Here is a 14,910-nt window from a genome sequence, read left to right on the forward strand (position 1 = left end):
TGAAGACCGGATGAGTACCCGGCTACGGAGAGCCGGATGATACAGACCCGGTGAAGACCGGATGAAGAGTACCCGGCTACGGAGAGCCGGATGGTGCAGACCCGGTATGAACCGGATGAAGAGACATATTCGTAAATATGTTTTCTGAGAGTTCATCGAGGCTATATTTGTAAATAGGCGAAAAGTCATATTAGTATAAATATGACTTAGGGCAAACTTTTAGTGGTGGTTGTCATTTTCTATTTTGCACGAGATTAGTGTGCGTAACTATACAGAGAGAGAGAACGAGGTCGTTGCCTCTGTTGTAACCTCCGCCTGTGGCGAAGATTGTGAGCACGAGGTCGTTGCCTCCGTGAACTCACTGTTTGTACATTCCAATATAGTGATAGTTTGCAGCCTGTGGGTTGCCGTGGTTTTTCCCTCAGTTTGGGTTTTCCACGTAAACATCCTGTCTACCTTTTCCCTCCTTTGTGTCGTGCATTTTATTTCCCGTTTTCTGTGTATGATCCTAAGCTCGGTTGTGGCCGAGCATTGCGCATAAGGAACGTTGAGTTCCCGTCAGTTCCGAAGCGCTCTCTTTCCTTTCGACATCTATGTCAATTCATATATGTGGTTCTCATGCAGGGAATCCATCTTGTCCTGCATGGCACTTAACCCCTTGCGTTTGTGGGTGTCTTTCTTTGCTTCTTCGAAGCTTTCCGGCTCCCCCTCGTCGATTAGCAACACATGCTCTGTATCCGGATATCCCCGTCCTTGATTTTCGACCACCAGTTCCTCCATTTGTTCTTCATCTGAATCCTATTCGGGGTCTTGTCCGGTTCTCGTGTCCACTTCATCTTCTTCTTTGGTTGATTCGGTTTCGAGTGTCATCCGGCTTCCGGCTGGATGGGTCCTTGTAACTTTCGATCGATCTCTGTCGGTTGACCCGTAGTCCACTATCTTCTTCTCCGACTCCCAGTCGGCAATAGTCTTGTCTTCCATGAAGATTATGTCTCGACTCCGGAAGACCTTCTTGTCGACCAAGCCCCACACTCAATACCCGGACTCATCATCACCGTATCCAAGGGATATGCATGGTCGGGACTTCGGATCCAATTTCGCTCTCTTGTCCTTTGCAACATGCACGTAACCGAGACAACCGAACACCTTTACATGTCGGTAAGACATGTCTTTACCGGTCCATACTCTTTGTGGTGTGTCTCCTTCCAAGGGTGTTGAGGGTGATCTGTTTATCACATAGATTGTTGTCATCAGCGCCTCAGCCCACAACTTCTTGGGTAACTTTGCATGTGTTAGCATGTCCCCGACTCTCTCAATTACTGTCTGGTTCATTCTCCCGGCCAGCCCATTCAATTCCGGTGTCTTTGGCATGGTGAATTCGAGTCGGATTCCCTTCGACTAGCAGTACTCCTCGAACTGCCCCCGGTATTCTCCTCCGTTGTCCGCTCGAATCGCCTTCAGCATCCGGCCGGTTTCCCTTTCCACTCTTGCGTGGAAGTTCCTGAAGATGGATAGTACGTGGTCCTTCGTCTTCAACGGTGATACCCACAACTTCCGAATGTGGTCACCTATGAATGTCACAAAGTACTGCTATCCGGCATGTGCCTTCGTGTCCACTTGACACACATCGGTATGCACTAGCTCCAGCAGTGCGTTCCATCTCATCAATGGTCTTGTTTGGAAGGAGGTTCAGTTTACTTGCCAGCCAAGCAGTCGGTGCACTTCTCAAGTTGCACGTCCTTCATCTCCGGAATGAGGTTGTCCTCGGCAAGTCTCTACATCCCCTTCTGGCTCATCTGACATATTCTCTTGTGCCACAACTCACCAGCAATGTCAGATGCCACGTTCACTTCTTCCCAACATGTCCGGGCATGCATCAAGTACAGTGTGTTAATCTTCCAGGCTCGGGCCACGATCAAGCTTCCTTTGTTGAACTTCATGACTTCATTCCGAATGCTACCCATGTAGCCTTCATCATCTAATCGACTGGCTGATATAAGGTTCAACCGAACCTCCAAAACGTGTCGAACATCCTTCAACAGCAACCTGTACCTAGTTGATGTCGTCAACCACACATCTCCTATCCCAACAATTCAGCATGCACCTTCATTCCCCATCCGGACAGAACCGTTGTCGCGGTATTCCGCGGGTATGTGTAGAAAGGGGCAAGACCACGAGGGTCTCAGACGAGGAAGCGATGGGTGTCGTAAGCCAACTTCTCTCCAGTCCTGACTGCACTAGTTGTGGCGCAAACCGGAGCGATTCCGGACGCGTACCGGTGACTTCCAAACACAAAAAAGGAAGAGAGAGAGCACGCACGCAACACCGACACAACACATGCCTCTTATGTATAGGAAACAAAGGGAAAGAAACGCACCCGACACCAACATAGACACAAATATGCACAACCCTTTATATATATGATTACAAGAGTGAGTTACAACTTCGGCTCCGAGCCGGACTGAGGTAGGCTAGGTCACAATAGCAGTCTGCCGCCATGCCGCGGTCGGGGAGCTCTCGGGCTCGTTGCGCCGAGCAGGGTCTTGCACAAGAGGCCGAGCAAAAGTAAACCCCCACAGAACATACAAGCTCTTCACCGGGCTAATACCCTAAATAGACACGAAGGGGTAGAAGAAGAAGAAGAAACCAAGACGAAACCCTAAAATGAAATAGGGTGAAGACCAAAGTAAAAACCCTAAGGGAACAAGAATAAGATGAAGAGGAAGAACACTACCAAACCCTAGACCTAAGTGGTATACCCTCCTAACTCAAAATGGGCAACCCCTTTTACAAAGGGCACTCCCTTGATTTTATAGAACAAGGAGAGGGATGCGTAACAATGTGGGATAAATCCTCCCCCTTATTCTATACATCGTTTCCTACTATACATGCGCACATGTTGCACACCACCGACTTGCCCATTCCACCCCGGTTTCACACTATAGCCGGAAATCTTCACGACATCCACCCCCACCAAACCGCACATCCATCGGTATGTGCCAAGAAAGGAAAGGGGTGAGAGATCTCGGCGACGGTGATTAACCGGGTCCTCCGCCTTACCGGCACCTGACCGTCTCATCGGCTCCTTATCGGTTCCGCCCATATCCGGCATTCGCGCCTTCTTCCCCGATCGGTCCTCCCGAACACCGTTACCGATACGGTCACCCCTCCTTTATCCGCCGCGTATGTTCTCCGTTCGCACCCCTGGTCACTTCGGTTGTACGTCGGATTCCGCGCCTTGCGTGTCGCGCATGTCCCTCCGTTGGTTCGATCGTCTCCGCGTGCCAACTCTCTCCGCTCCGCGCTCGCCTTTCGTCGGCTCTTCTTGTGTGCCATTATCGTTCCCTGAATGCGCGTTCGTTCTTCAGTTCTTAGGTGACCCCAATACGCGCTCCTTGTTCCTTCTATGGTCGTCGTGTTGTGTGGTGTCTTCCGCCTTTGCTGAACGTCGTCCTGTACCCGTGCTTGCTTCGGCCCTCGATGGCCACTCGCACGTCTCTTGTTCCGCTTTTGGGTGTGCCCTTTCTGGCTTGGCACACCGCTCCGTAACTGGGTGTTCCCGGCAGCTTACCGAAAGATCACCCTTCCCGTGTCCCGGCCCGCATGGCCTCCTTCGTTCACGTAACACCTCGCTTGGTCGGTGCCTCTCTTGTTGCCGCCTTCATCCCCTTGCCGCCACCTTCCATTACCCTCCGTCTCACGTTGCCACGTCGGCCGAATAGCCGGGGTCTCCGAGCAGGTGTGAAGGATCTTTCTCGGGCCTCCATTTTGCTGGGTCACCGACTCGTGTGCCAAGCACGTCCAGTCATTGTCTTGCCGACTTTGTCAGTCGGACCCGTATCCGGTTCGTAGCTGCCTCATACTCCTCTCGCTCTGCTTCCCGTCGTCCAATCAAGTTCTCCTACCGCCACCGTCCTTCTCTCTAGGTCTCACGCCAACTCTCGTCGCCGACTACCGGAGTCTCTGAATCGGTGTGAGTGTCTTCGTGGGACCTCCCCTTTGCCGTTTTCGGTTGCCCGCCTTGCCGTTGCCACCATTCTTCTCTCTAGGTCTCACGCCGGCTCTCGTTGCCGGCTGCCGAAGTGTCTAGATCCGGTGTGTGTAAGGTCGCGGCAGCACCGCTTGCCATTTTCTTCTCACCATAGTCTCGACCTTCGTGTCGGCCTCTTGTGTTGGTCACGTTCACCTACCGCCACCATCCTTTCCTATAGGACTCATGCCAGCTCTCAAGCCGACCGCCGGATCGGTGTGAGGATCTCCGTAGACCACCCATCCGCAATCCTTTGCCTTCGTCCCCTCGCCGCCACTGTTCGTCACTCTAGGTTTCACGTCGGCTCTCAGGCCGACCGCCAGAGTCTCTAAAACCCATGTGAAGGATCTGTTGGTAGACAGGTCCCTCCGGATGGGAAGGGAGAAGAACAGTGCCGACGAACAAACTCGGCCGAGGCCGAAACGGTATGAACCGGATGGGGAGAACCCGACTTCGGAGAGTCGGATGGTGTAGGCCCGGTATGAACCGGATGAGGAGTACCCGACTGCAGAGAGTCGGATGGAGCCCATCGAGGCTACATTTGTAAATAGCCGAAGAGTCATATTAGTATAAATATGACTTAGGGCAAACTTTTAGTTTTTTTAGTGTAGTAGTTGTCGTTGTGTGATGATTCTTTTTGCTGGTGCAAGAAGAAATCAGAGCGCGTAACTGTACAGAGAGAGAGAGAGAGAGAGAGACGAGGTCGTTGCCTCTGTTGTAACCGCCGCCTGTGGCGAAGATCTGAGAGCACGAGGTCGTTGCCTCAGTGATCTCACTGTTGTATATTTCTACATAGTGACAGTTTGCAGCTTGTGGGCTGCCGTGGTTTTTCCCCTATTTTGGGGTTTTCCACGTATACCTCCTGTGTACCATTTCTCCTCTTTTGTGTCGCGTTTCATTACCTGTTATTCTGTGTATGTAAAGAATCTCGGTTGTGGCCGAGCGTCGGACATAAGGAACGTCTAGTTCTCAACAGGATCCTCCTTGGGCTTGTCGTATATCAGGCCCTTATCCTTGGTCATCTTTCTTCGCAAGTTGAGAAGGTGGCTCGCTCCACACCCTCTCCCGTGGTACCGACGTACTGTGTTCCCAGCCTCTTCGTAGGCCTACTCTCTCCTCCCTCTCCGGATTGGTTATCCAGAAGTCCACTCCGCCCCGTTCTCGTCCAAGTCTCCGTCCGCCATTATCTGGATTTCCAGGTCCCATTCTCCTGCCGCCACCATCAATATCTTGGTCTTACGTCAGATCCGATGCCGACCGCCGAAGTCTCTAGATCCGGTATGAGGTGACCCATAGGACTGGACTGGTCTTAGCTCTCTGCTTCGTCCCTTGTACTTCTCCCGAACTCGTCGTCACTCTCCTTGTTGTGCTCCCGCCTCCATCTTCCATCTCTTCCAGTCTCACGTTGCCACGCCGACCAAACTGCTGAAGTCTCCGGTCAAGATGTGAGGACACCGATTTCGTAACGACTCTTGACGATTCCTCCGGGGCCACCGACCCTTTTAGGGGTGTCGGTGGAAGCATCCGCTCTATGATCGATCAAGCCCCGCATGGGCTTGATTCTCCAATGTCCAGAGTCTCGGCTTCGATGTCGATCCTGCCAGACTACTTCCGCACCCTCGATCATCTTCCTTTCGATTCCCGACCTTCGCCGGGTCCGTCTTTCTCCCCATGTAAAAGAGTGCGGCTCGTTCCTCACCCTCTCCCGTATCGGCACCTTCACGCCGATTCTGGCCCCTGTCGAACAATCCACGACCGGATCGCGCTCCACCCGAATCGGAGTGCCGCGCGGTTCGGTCCCCGGTCGGGTCGTTTCTTCACTGGCATTTCCCATCCATCTTCACTGGCATCGTGCCAGGACTCCTTGATACCGTCATCCATCTCCTCGATCTCACGTGGGCGTAAGGGCCCGAATGCCGAGTTCTTCGGAATTGATTCTGAGGGCTCTTGTCCGTTCCTTCCTCATATCGTCTCACCGGCGATTCTCGGTCTCATGCCGCCACCTTCCCCCTCTTCGGACTCACGTGGGCACTCGGGCCCGACTGCCATCGTCTCGGGAGCAAGCGTTGGAAGACGCATAGAATCGCCCGTCCTATTTTTGCCCATGTTCGTAGCCACCAGCTCCTCGTGGTCGGTGGCCGTTTTCTTCCCGATCGCGCAAGCCCTTCCTAGGCTTGCTTCTCCAATGTCCGAAGTTTCGGGCTGACGTGCCCGAAACCGCCGGTCCCAATCGTTCCGATTCTTCGATCGGTATCTCAGCCTTGTCCTCGGTTGTTCTATCTCCACAAGTCGAGAGGGCGTTTTGTTCCGCACCCTCTCCCATGGTACCGTGGTACCAATCTTCTGCCATCTCGTGGGGCAAGTTCGTCTCCTCGGCTTCGGCTTGCGGCCTCGATCTTTCCTCTTCCTCAAGCATTGCCTCGAGAGCTGCATACGCCTTCGCAATCCTGGCCCCGAAGCCGAGCCTTGCCGACTCTCTTTGTCGTTCAACCTCTTCCCGTTGTGATGGCGCGTCGTCGCGCGCCTTCCTCCCAGCCTTCTCGGCTCGCTCGTCATCTAGCCGTCGGCATACCCTTCCGACCTTCGACCAGTCCTCCGTAAGGCCATTCGCTCCGTCCTCGTCTTCAAGCTCAATCCTGATGGCCTCTCATTCCGCTCGGTCGATCGACCTAACGAACAACAGGGCTTTGTCCGCCCCCACCAAACCTTGCTCCCGCTCCGGGAGCCGAGCAAGCCGTCGCTCGAACTCTCGGAACACCTTCATTGCGCCCCGGTGGGTCTTCGCTGATGCCACCCACTGGTCGAAGCCGCGTCATCCCCGGCTCTTCCACCATCCTCCATATGCCTACAGGAGCACCTCTTCGAAGGCCTCCCACGAACTATGAGCTTCTCGGAGCTCCTTCACTTCCACGTGCATGCGGACGGCGACGACCCAACAAAAGAACCCCAGCCTCAACGCCTCCTCTACGCCTCGCTCCTCCAAATTTCCGCGTTGTAGGCTTCCAAGTAGAATGGGATGTTGTCCCTATTGAAACGGCTGACTCTTTCGACCACTCGCTCAACAGCTTGTTGCGCCGTCTCTCTTCCTGTTGTTGTTGGTCCAAACTCCCTCACCGCTTCGACAAAAAGTTGCGTGAAGTCGTCTTCTTCCAACTCCATTCTCCCTTGCCGCCCTTTCACGTCGGGTTCACCAAAGATGTCGCGGTATTCCGCGGGTACATGTAGAAAGTGGTGGGACCACGGGGATCTCGGACGAGGAAGCGATGGCTGTCAGAAGCCAACTTCTCTCCCGTCCCGACTGCACTGGTTGTGGCGCAAACCGGAGCGATTCTGGACGCGTACTGTCGGCTTCCAAACACAAAAAAGGAAGAGAGAGAGCACGCGCGCGCGTGTTTATGGGTGGGGGTTGGAGCCAAGATCGGCTCCACCCCCCTCCCAAGGGGGTTCGAGTGTGAGAGGAGAGAGGGAGAGATGAGATGCACAGAGAGAATGAATGAGAGAGAGAGAGAGAATCGAGACAGACACAATTTAGAGTAACTTCGATATCATTTTTTCATGCCCCATGAGTGAGGATTTATATAATAGAAGATCTTTACAAAAAGCCGAATGGATGTAGGTATACCTACTTACCTCACCTAGCACTAACCCTCCCGTACACCTATACGGGTAACACCTGGCACACCCGTGGGACAGTGCATTGCACGTCGTACCCACAAGCCCATGCCAAAAACTCGTTGACCGGAAACTCCATCGGCCTTCTCTCGACGGTCAGAAATCCCTCGACCGGAACATTTCTCTACGATTGATAACTTCGATCGGAGCTGGCATGACACGAACCTTCTCGTTCGGTTAGAATAACGCACGATTGGATCACACACCAATCGGCTTGTCCATTGTGATAAAGTCGTTCAAGGTTTAAAAATGATTGTGGGTGTAAGTGTATACATATATTTTTTCTACATTGGTGTGAGTGGTGATAGGTTTTTGTTCCATCAATTTTTCGAAATTCTATCTCGTACCCCTCAGTTGTTGAGATTCTAGTAGCTGCCCTTATATTTTTGAAATTTATTTACTATACTTTGGTTTTCGAAATTTTTTGTCATGCCCTCGTCTAAAATTCTTGGGGATGCCTTTCCTTTTCTCTTCGTCTTTTTAGGTTTCAGTTTCTTCTCTGCCCTTTTCTTTCTTTCTTCTTTCTTCTTTCTCTTCTCCTTCTCTATCTCTTCTATCTCTGTTGCGACAGAAACGATGCTTTGTTCTCTTCTTCTTCCTTAGTTTTCTTGGTTCAATCATCTTTTGCTCCATCTATAGTCTCAATCGAATGTCTGTATGTCTCTCTATGTAGGTCCTTTCTTCTTCGCTTCTTCTTTCTGCTGCTCCATCTTCGCTTTCCCTCCCTTCTTCTCTTGTTGTGTGTTGTTGTTCTTCTTTGCATCCACTTGCAGCAACCACTGCATCTTCCATGACTCCAACTCATTCTTCCTCTTCTTGTTGTTCGTTTGCTTTTGTTTTTTTTATTTATTTTCCCCTTTTTTTGGCGGTTGGCTGCTCCAATTTTCTGTCTATCGGCCAGCTTGTTGGCTGTCTGTGGCCTATCTGTTGACTTCCTTTGTTCGACGGCCGTCGTCGTCTGTCCGGCCATCGCATTTCTCGGTAGTAGCCATTCGCGGCCGTCGCTTGGCTCTCGGCCGTCCTTTCAGCCGTGCTAGTGCTTGGCCAATTGTCCCTCAGCAGCTCCTATTTGGCTGCATCTCGGCTTCTCGGCCGCGGTTGGGCCGTCTCTCGGCCTATTCTCGATGCTCGACCGTCGCTTTCGGCCATATATTGGCTGACGCTCGACCATGGCTTGGCCGACTCTTAGCTTCTCGGTCGCTTTCTCAGCTGTGGCTGGGCCGAATCTCAGCCTCTCGGTCATGGCTAGACCATCTTGTGGCCGTCGCTCAGCTATGAATTGGTCGTGACTCGGCTTCTCGACCGATTTTATGGTTCACAACCGCTTTCTCGGCCGTGCTTGGGCCGACTCTCGGCTTCTCGGGCCATGCTTGGCTGACTCTCGGCTTCTCGGCCATGGTTGGGCCGTCTCTTGACTTCTCGACCCTCTCGCGGCCGTGTCCTGGCCACATCTCGGTTGTTTCTTTGTCGGTTGTCGAACAATCTGCATGGCTAGTTGCAGCCATCCGACTGCTGACTCAGTGCGCTGGTCGTCTTTATCCACCAGCCGACTCTCTGTCCGTTTGGCTCTTGTTGTCGATGGAAATAAACAAAGCATGTGTTTTCTCCTCAATATTGAACCTTATACACCTTAGGTTTTGTTTCTTCTTCCCTTCCAGTGTATGGTTAATGATACTTGATACAAATAGAGCAATGTAGCCTCTTTTATTAGGACATATGACCAGCTCCTTATCTAGAAAATTTGTAAAGAGTAAACCCATAATAATGCTAACTCTATCATCTCTGTTACTCTTTTACGTTTTCTCATATAATCTACATCACCTATAATCTACGACAATGGTTAAATACTTGATCTCACTATCCGGTTCCACCACAAACCCTTCATGAGAATCAAAGAAGACCATTAATGGAGCACAAGCACTCTGTCAATACATCATTACACATCGATCATATGCAGCTTTATCTTCCTTGCTCATGATCTGCATTCCTCTTTTCTGTAAACTTGAATCATTGGCAAATCTTGGCACTAAACCAGATATAGAAGTGATTTCACCACTTTATTCCAGAATAGGTTCGTTATGGCTATTGTTGTCATTTCCTTCAAACTCTGCCATGGACCTCTTGATGGAGAGATTTAGAAGGTGTTTGATTGTTAGTTTCTTGCAATTTATTAATTTTTGAATCTGCTTCTTCCTCCTCCTACATACAAGCAATAGAGTGGCACAAACACACACAACATAAAGATGAAGACCTAGAGACACATAGGGGAACAAAGAGGGAAAGAGAGACTTCTGCTCAAGGGGGGTAGGCCGTAGGTCGTGCCATGTGTTTATGGGTGGGGGTTGGAGCCAAGATCGGCTCCACCCCCCTCCCAAGGGGGTTCGAGTGTGAGAGGAGAGAGGGAGAGATGAGATGCATAGAGAGAATGAATGAGAGAGAGAGAGAAAATCGAGACAGACACAATTTAGAGTAACTTCGATATCATTTTTCCATGCCCCATGAGTGAGGATTTATATAATAGAAGATCTTTACAAAAAGCCGAATGGATGTAGGTACATCTACTTACCTCACCTAACACTCACACATTCACATTTCATATTACACCTCACACACCACCTTCCACATTACACCTACCCCTCCCGTACACCTATACGGGTAACAGCGCGCAACACCGACACAACACACGCCTCTTATGTATAGGAAACAAAGGGAAAGAAATGCACCCGACACCAACAGAGACACAAATATGCACAACCCTTTATATATTTGATTACAAGAGTGAGTTACAACTCCGGCTCCGAGCCGGACTGAGGTAGGCTAGGTCACAACAGCAGTCTGCCGCCAAGCTGCAGTCGGGGAGCTCTCAGGCTCATCGCACCTAGCGGGGTCTTACACAGGAGGCCGAGCAGAAGTAAACCCCCACAGAACATACAAGCTCTTCACCGGGCTAATACCCTAAACAGACATGAAGGGGTAGAAGAAGAAGAAGAAACCAAGAAGAAACCCTAAAACAAAATAGGGTGAAGACCAAAGTACAAACCCTAAGGGAACAAGAATAAGATGAAGAGGAAGGTACTACCAAACCCTAGACCTAAGTGGTGTACCCTCCTAACTCAAAATGGGCAACCCCTTTTACAAAGGCCACTCCCTTCCTTTTATAGAACAAGGAGAGGGATGCGTAACAATGTGGGATAAATCCTCCCCCTTATTCTATACACCGTTTCCTACTATACATGCGCACATGTTGCACACCACCGACTTGCCCGTTCCACCCCGGTTTCACACTATAGCCGGAAATCTTCACGACATCATGATCTCCTACTTTGTACGATGAGAAGCACTTCCGATCGAGGGTCAGATGGAACAACGCGCCAGAGTCGACCACCCATGTCATTTCGTCGCAAACAAGATGCAGCTCACTCTCCTCGATGATTAGCAGCAGTTCTTCTTCACTTGTTGCAATCGTTGACATTCCTCTCCTTTCCGAAATCTTCTTCGAATTCCGGAATGTCGGCTCCCCCTTTGGATTTCCGAAAGTGTCGACAATTCTTCTAGAAGCGCCCAGGCTTTCCGCAATAAAAGAAAGTGGGCCTCCCACTTGACTTTGACCTCGTCCCCGATTTGTTGCGGTTTTGGGGACTCTGATTCCAATCTCTTGCCCAGTTATGGTCATCTTTCGTGACCAAGGCCTTCGGATCGATTCCGGACTCCCGGTCCTTCTGGCAAGCTTGACTTTACCCTTGCCAGGGACAACTGTCTTCCTTCCGGCCTAGCGTTGCCCAAAGTGACCACTAGCGTCTCCCAACTATCCGGGAGGGAACCAAGCAGGAGCAACGCAAGTACCACGTCGGCCAAAGGTACTTCCAGCGAGGTTGTTTGATTTATGAGCCCCTGGAAAGCATTCATGTCCTCTGTCATGTTGGATCCGTCTTGGTATCAGAGTCTCACTACCTTATGGAATACCAAAACCTGATTTATGGTGTTTTTACTCTCCATCATGGTACCGATTTTCTCCCATAGCTCATTTGCCTTGTTCTCTTCATTGAAGTTATTGTACAGGCTCATGTCGAGGAAGCATCTTATGTATGTTGTCGTAGTCATATACATCACCTCCCAGGTCGCGGCATCAATCTTGTCTAGCTTCTTGTCTCCGAACAATACCGAAAGCCAGAGATCTTTGACCACAACCATGTCGCTCATGTTCGACTTCCACATTGGGTAGTTGGATCCGGTGAGCTTGAACATGCTTCCGAATGACTCTTCGATTTTTCTTTCTTTGTTTGAAGTTTACAACTTCGCTCTGATACCAAATTGAGAGGAAATAGTGCTCGGCCACAACCAAGTCTTAAAATCACAAGGAAAAAAACAGGAAAATAGGAATAAGACGATTAGTGCACTTACGCTGGATGAGACAACACTAGATGTTTATGTGGAAAACCCTAATCGGGAAAGACCATGGGAGCCCACAAACTCCAAACAAAATCACTATAGAGAGGGGTACAATAGAGTGAGACTCAAAGGCAACGACCTCAAGCTCTATGTCTTCGCAAACCGGTGGTTAGAACAGAAAAGCTTTCTACATCTCACACACACTCTCTCTCTCTCTCACGTTCTCTTTGTGTCTCTACAACAATATCTCTACACACACACATTAAAGTGATTTCCCTAAGTCATATTTATACTTATATGACTTTAGGACTATTTACAAATATGGCCATGAGAGGCACACTAGAAACATATTTACAGATATGTCCCTGAATCCGGTTCACACTGAATCCTTCCTTCGGCATTGTCCGATCCGGCTCCTCCGGTTCTCATCTGGAGGGACCGAATTCCCAACAGTTTCAACTTCCATGAGATTGCTCCATTGCTGAATTTGTAGAAGTATCCGTTCGTTGACTTTCGGTTATCCACACAGTCGACAAAGTCTGAGTTGGTGTAGCCGACTACGCCTCCGACGAGGATGCCAAGGTCTTGTGTGCCCACCAGATCTCTAAACACATGCTTGATTGCATTCTAGTGCGATCGGCCAGGGTTGTGCATGAATTTTTTGACAACTCCTACAATGTGAGCAATATTAGGCAATGTTGCGACCATCACATACATTAAAGACTCGACTACCAATGTGTATGGTACCGACTTCATGTCTTCCCCCTCTAGACTGGATGTCGAATAGTCTTGTTGAGACAGCCGAAGGTTAATGGGGAGCGGGGTCGAAGCAAATTTGGCGGAGTGCATGTTGAAGCATTCCAATACACATCTTATGTAGTCGTCTTGAGAGAAACCTAATTGTCACTGATTCTGGAGTCGACTAATCTTCATTCTGAGTATGTGTCTTGCCAGACCGAGGTCATTCATGACAAACTTCAACCGCAGTTGTTGAACGAGATCGGCGAGCTTTTGGGGATGTCGGCCGGAGAGTAGCATGTCGTCCACATCGAGGATGAGGAAGATGGGAGACCCATCTTGTAGTGCTTTTAGAAGAGGCAATGGCTCTCATTGCTCTTGGAGAAGCCACCGATTGGATGAAATCGTTGAACTTCTTATACCGTTGTCAGGGACCATGCCGGAGACTCTTCTTGAGTCGGCAGACTAAACATTCAAGGCCGGTTTCAATGAAGCCTTTCGGTTGTTTGATGTACATTTTTTTCTTCTAGGTCACCGTGAAGGAATGTCGTATTTACGTCTAGCTAGATCAGCTCCAAGTCCTCGGCTGCTAGTACGCCGAGTAAGAATCGAAGGGTCGTCATTTTCACCACTAGTGAATAAAATTCGTCGAAATCGATATCGTATTCCTGTCGGAAACCCTTCATGACTAATCTGGCTTTATACTTGGGACATGTTGGATCTGACATCTCTTTGAGTCGATAGACCCATTTACACAAAAGAGCATGTCTATTTTTCGGCAATTCTACGAGGTCCCAAGCCTAATTATGCCGGATGGAGTTCATCTCGGACTCCATTGCCAGATGCCAAATGGCTGAATTGGTGCATGACAAAGCTTCTTCATAAATGTGACGTCCGCAAAAAAAGAGACTAGGAGAGTATCTCTCCAGTGGCTAAGATAGTCGTTTGGTTTGTCTTGGGATGACTGGGCTCACCGGATCATCGTGGATGATCATCCCTTGAATAGCTCTTTGAGTTGGCTTGTCCCATAGAGGCAGATTGCCATGTTTCCGCTCTAGCATTTTCGTCTTTCAAGAGGAGTCAAATCATCCGAAAAAGTGACTCGTCTGACTTCGATTGGCCTTTCGGTCGGCTTGTGCATCTCCGACTCATTGAAAATGACATCTAAACTTCAAACTACTTCTGTTTTCAGGATCCCAGAGTCGGTAGCCGAATTCCTCGTATGATCCATAACCAAGGAAAGTACATTTCTTGAACTGCAGCTCAAGCTTTCGGCGATCATCCCTTGGCACAAGTGTGAAAGCTTCACAACCAAAAATCCATAGCTTCTCATAATCTGCCCTTTGCCCGGTCCATAGCTCATGTGGGATTTGCAATCCTAGATGCCTACTTGGCGACATATTGATTATGTGCAAGTAGTGAGTAGCACCTCTACCCAGAAACCATTTGTAAAGAATCGATGGTGTGTGTGTGTGTGTGTGTGTGTGTGTGTGTGTGTGTGTGTGTGTGTTTTAGAAGAGGAGAGGAGAGAGAGACACAAGATAGATAGAGTGGAAAATAGAATAGTCAAAAAAATTGTATATTACAAAGGAGATTAACTGACCCATTACAAAGTAGGAGGAGGATAACTTTATATAGTCACCCTCTCTCTTCATGAACTACCGAAGCTCATCGGTCATAGTGAATGTGGAAACTCATTAGTTATGTGTCATAGAATATGATTCTATGACACATAGTTAATGCTACAAAAGTAGTGGTGATTTTTGACCTTTCATTTTTCATGCACTCTCAAAGGTGTGCTCACACACTAGACTAGGTTGAGCTTGATTTTCAACACGCCCCCTCAAGCTCAACTTGGATTGTCTCCTTTCGGTTGATGTCCGCTTCGGCTTATCTCCGGTTCGTACAACGTCTAGTTTGTACTCCCCCTCAAGCAAAGCAAGTCAGGGATTGTTAGTCCAAGGTCTAACATGAATTGTCGAAGATTGTCGGGTTCTAGGGAATTGGTGAAGATGTCGATCGTCTGTAGATTTGTGTTGATGTGTTGGAGGTCGACATCTCCAGCTTGAACACGCTCTCGA

At 49.6% G+C, this 14,910-nt stretch overlaps 1 pseudogene; it reads right to left on the minus strand.

Annotated features, from left to right (window-relative positions):
* Window positions 1-9,237: 9,237 nt before the first annotated feature.
* On the minus strand, window positions 9,238-14,229 carry LOC147869004 (putative Histone-lysine N-methyltransferase ATXR5; annotated as a pseudogene).
* Between the last annotated feature and the right edge of the window lie 681 nt (window positions 14,230-14,910).

Source organism: Azolla caroliniana, unplaced genomic scaffold (assembly GCF_043228905.1).
Source record: "Azolla caroliniana isolate FFs.n. ecotype wild unplaced genomic scaffold, voAzoCaro1.0.p SCAF_1, whole genome shotgun sequence".
Classification (NCBI taxonomy): Eukaryota; Viridiplantae; Streptophyta; class Polypodiopsida; order Salviniales; family Salviniaceae; genus Azolla; species Azolla caroliniana.